Source organism: Etheostoma spectabile, chromosome 16, assembly GCF_008692095.1.
Source record: "Etheostoma spectabile isolate EspeVRDwgs_2016 chromosome 16, UIUC_Espe_1.0, whole genome shotgun sequence".
Taxonomy (NCBI): domain Eukaryota; kingdom Metazoa; phylum Chordata; class Actinopteri; order Perciformes; family Percidae; genus Etheostoma; species Etheostoma spectabile.
This window is the reverse complement of record NC_045748.1, coordinates 3,487,135-3,491,647: the sequence shown is the minus strand read 5'-3', so window position 1 is coordinate 3,491,647 and position 4,513 is coordinate 3,487,135.

The window sequence follows — 4,513 nt, the reverse complement described above, 5'->3', positions numbered from 1 at the left end:
GACACCGACAAAATGAACCCTCTCATCACAGTAGAACCGAAACCGAATATTAACATTTTAACTGCTTCGTCTTTCTTTTCTTTTCTTTATGTGTGTGAACGAAAGGAAACCATTCATTTAAAAAAAAAGAAATGTTATCACAGTTGTTACAATTGCATTTATTGATCATACATTAGTTATCCTAGATGTATTGTGTGTGTGTGTGTGTTCTCCTATATTTGGGAGGAGCATTTTGAGATTTAGACTTTGAGAGGGAGGACAGTTTTGGAACGTGATAACGTTTTGGATGATCTTTAGGGTTATTTAAGGGGTTAAGGGTAGAAGGGGGTTTAGTTTAAGGTCTACTTGCATTGCCAGACCTATCTCTGCAGCGTTGTGGACTGAGGACTGGCTACAGCAAAGATACATCCTGAGATAGGAGAGGAAAAAGCACTCTGGGTTGTTTGCATTTCTTTAAACCAATCACCATCGTCTTGGGCGGTGCTAAATTCTAGACGCAGAGACGATGGCTCTGCAAAATGGTCTCGGGAATGAATTTGTTTTGGAAAATGCTACAATATTAAATGAAGGTAACTGTTCACAAAATACAGTAATGGGTTACATGTCATTTGCTCTTACTAGTGTATCACTGTGTGCACTTCATCTATAGTAAATCCCCACCAATCTGCCCTAAAACCAGTTAGATCAAAAATAAATGGCGTAAAGATTGCGCAGTCAATATTTTCATCAAAATTCGCCATTTTCAGCATGCAGCTTGCTAGCTTGAAGTGTGTTGTTGTTTCCGAAATCGAATAGAGTTTGAGAACGGCAACACAGAGAGTGGACGGCGAACGACATCCGGCGCGTGGCTCAATTATCCTGGCCACGTACTTCTGTTGATCCAGATTAAGGTTAGGGTTTGAATTACAGTGATTGTGGGTACGGTTGTGGTTAGAAGGAAGGATCTATATTGTGTTGTCCGCACAAGTAGCTCATACACACACTCACAAACCTACGTGTGTGAGAGGGGTGAATGAGGTCCACTGTACAGGCAGCTCCAACCCCACAATGTGAAAGCAATGGAAACTGCTGCAGGATGCTGTCCTTGGTGCTGAAATGGTACATTTGTGTGACTGAATACGAGAGCACTGATTCCTGGAACCGCCCTGGGACTGTTTCCTCCTTTTTGTGTTATAAAGGACAGCTTATAAAAGAAAACTGAAACAAGAGATCATAAACAGAATTCTACTTAACATTCTGCACTAACCCGTATTGAAAATTCAATAGTATTTAATCGAAAGCGCCCTCCCACTGCTTCACCCAGGCTGCCTTTTAAAGCTCGGGTGTATTTCAGGAAGGAATAGGCCGCTGAATTTTTAATGCGAATTGCATCTGCACCGGGTTACTAATCTAATATGTTACCCCTTTCTTTTAAACTCAAATATTGCTGGCCATAAACTGACATCCATATAGTTCTATAAATAACTTTTGAGTGCAAGAAGTAAGAAGATTTGATTATGTAATACCTTGTTACAGTAGCGGAGGTGCTACTTTAATTTGGTAATTCCATTTTGTATACTTTAACTTCATTACATTTCATAGTGAGATACTTATTGGATCACTATCTTTGCAAGTACATATTTTCCATTCAAAATATATAAGTTCACTTGATATATTATATATTTAGTATATGCGTAAGTTTAATCTCCCAGGGGGAAAAAAAAGGTCTAAGGGAAGCTGTACAACTACAAAATTAATATGTCACTTACTGAAATGACAATTTAACCCTCTGCAGCTGAAGGGATCATATAGGAGCAAAAACGGCACCTCTGATTCATATTTCAATCATTTAACAACCATAAAAGATAGAAACTTACTGATTTTTGAAGCTAAAAGCTACAGAGCTAACGGTCACGGAGGTCTCTTGGGGGTCTTTCTAGCCTTTACAGGGAATTTCTACCCAGCCTGGAACTGCCTTTTTCGGGGTTGTTGAGCATTAATATTCTTATGCACAAAAAGTATAGTGAGTATTTTTTATTTTGGATATTTGCCGCTCTTTGTACATGATGTTACCTGAGGAAATTTCTGAATAAAGAATCGCAGAAGTAAAAGAGTGTTTCATCTTAGCACTTTAGTAAAGGATCTAAATACCAATTCTACCACTTATCCTTGGTTATACTCAATAAAATATTCTCGAAGCCATTGCTGTATAGAACACAGTTCTAAGTGGGTTGATGCATGTCTTTAACTGTGGAAGGTCGGGCCATTTCAATGGAAATCTCCCCAAGTAAAGAGGTTCATTCCCTGCAGCACCTCTTGCACTTTTTCCCAGCTAATCACTCGGTATGTGATTGCCACCCAATTCCCCTCTTCATTTGATCTCACGGTATATTATATATTCACGGATACTAATCATCGTAGATCAACGACGTGTCACATTGACGGCTCTCAACTCTATCACGTCTTTTTACAGCAAAACTGTCCTGACGAAAAGGCCATTTTTCATGATAGCAACCTAGCCATTTAAAGGCTCAGTGTGGGTTACCTGTTTTCAGTTCCCCTCTCAAAATGGAGCCGGACGTCTTCCAAAATCATCTGACAAAATCCGACATCTCTCACCGTGGCCTCGGCCTCGGTATCTGCTCCGAAGCAATTTGGCTGATGACTTTACTTCTGGATTTGGTTCAACAAGCAGAGGCCATTCTGCTGATGGCGCTGAAACAATTAATACCCTGTGAAGTTATGGAGATACAGACAGTGCCAACCCATGGCACACAGCAGTGAATTCTCTCCTGGAGAAATACAGCTATGTAGTTTACCCTCACCTTTTTACTCCACCAATGAATTGCTTCTGCTTGTTGGTTTAAGTATCTGTCAGTTAGGTGGTATCCAACATTTGCAGGGAAGAGAGGAATTTAAGGCTTTCAATATTGTTTTTCTGTGTTTTGACAATATTCAGTCGACAGTAGATGGTCAACGTCATGAGCTTTTATGTCGTCGCGCAAAAATCATCCAGGTTTCAAATATCGAGGCCTTCAGTGATTTCAGTAGCCTGCTTTTTGAGCCTTCTTACAAAGGCTTACATAGATGTTTATTTTAAGGTTAGTATATACACGTTCAATCCTTCACATACGGTAGATAGATATGGTGATGTGGAGACTGTGAATGTAACACAAAGCACTGAGAAGAAATGTAGTATTCATACATCAATATACGCTCTTGTTTGAATTACAACAGGGAATAGCTTGCTTCATACGATCTATTAAATGTCTGAATGCACGACTCAGTGACTGGAAGTCAAGGTAATCCTAATTGCCTGAAAGCAATTCATATTGCCTGAAAGCAATTCATAAGCGTATAAGTAATACTGCTGGGAACTAAACAGAAATATCTGTATTGGCCTATCTACCCTGCTTCAGTTAATGACAAAGAACTGTTTTGATAAATAGTAATTGCATCTGAAATTGCAAAACAAAATCTTGGGATTTTGGGAGAATAATAGAGAGACAAGTTAGATTAAAGAACACCTGAGACAAAAAAAAATGGATGAACAGGCCATAGATGGTTTGATTGGCTTACCTGTAGGGGTAAATGTATGGCCTCTGGTGGTGCATATGTTCTGTCTAAGTGATTCTGACAACAGAAAATATATTTAGGCTTTCTCCAGGGTGAGAGACAGCTCTGTTCGGTCCTTATTTTGTTCATATTAGACTGGGACTTGTTCTCTCTAGCGTTCCTTTCTTTTTTTTCCGTTTCCTCTGATCTTAAGCCTCGAAGAATCATCTTAACCTGCCTCTAGGCAGTATTCATCCTGACACTGAGTTTCTTGAGTTCACCCATGAATGTGAATCATCGAGCAAATATCCAGGGACAGCTTATACAGTACAGCCAACACTGTGCCTTACCGAAAATAAAACCCAGTCTTTTTTTTCTTAAAAAAAAGGGGTTTTAGTACAAATGTTGCCACAGCAGATGCGGTAGTTGTAAATCTCTCTTTTGCAGGTCGCTTCCATTAACCTTTACTTCAAGCTGAGTTCCAATCTGGAGGGCTGTGTTCCACACACTGCAGCTCAGGCTAGGGCTGAGGTGTTTGGGTTTGGCTGCAAATGAAACCAGGCATTTGGAAAGTGCTAGATACATGTTAAACAAACAGGATAAGGCACGCTATTTATATTGATTGCAGTGGGGAGGAGTAGGATTCCAATATGGCGTACAGCAGTGGCCTCATATGGTTTAGCCGAGTGACTACCATCACTTTACATTGTGGCAAACCATTTAGACAATCATGGTAGTGTGTTTTAGAAAAAAATATATAAAACTACCAATAATTAATTGCTTTCCATTCAGAGGAAAATACATTAGCAGACTCTGGAAACAAGCTTACACTGTAAGAAAAACAAATCCATAGAAAAACAGATAATGGCCTTGCAGAAAATTACCGGTACCTTTTCCACTAAGTTGAAGTGCTCATATTAGGATTTTTGGCTTTTTCCCTTTTCCTTTATTGTGTTATATATATATATATATATATATA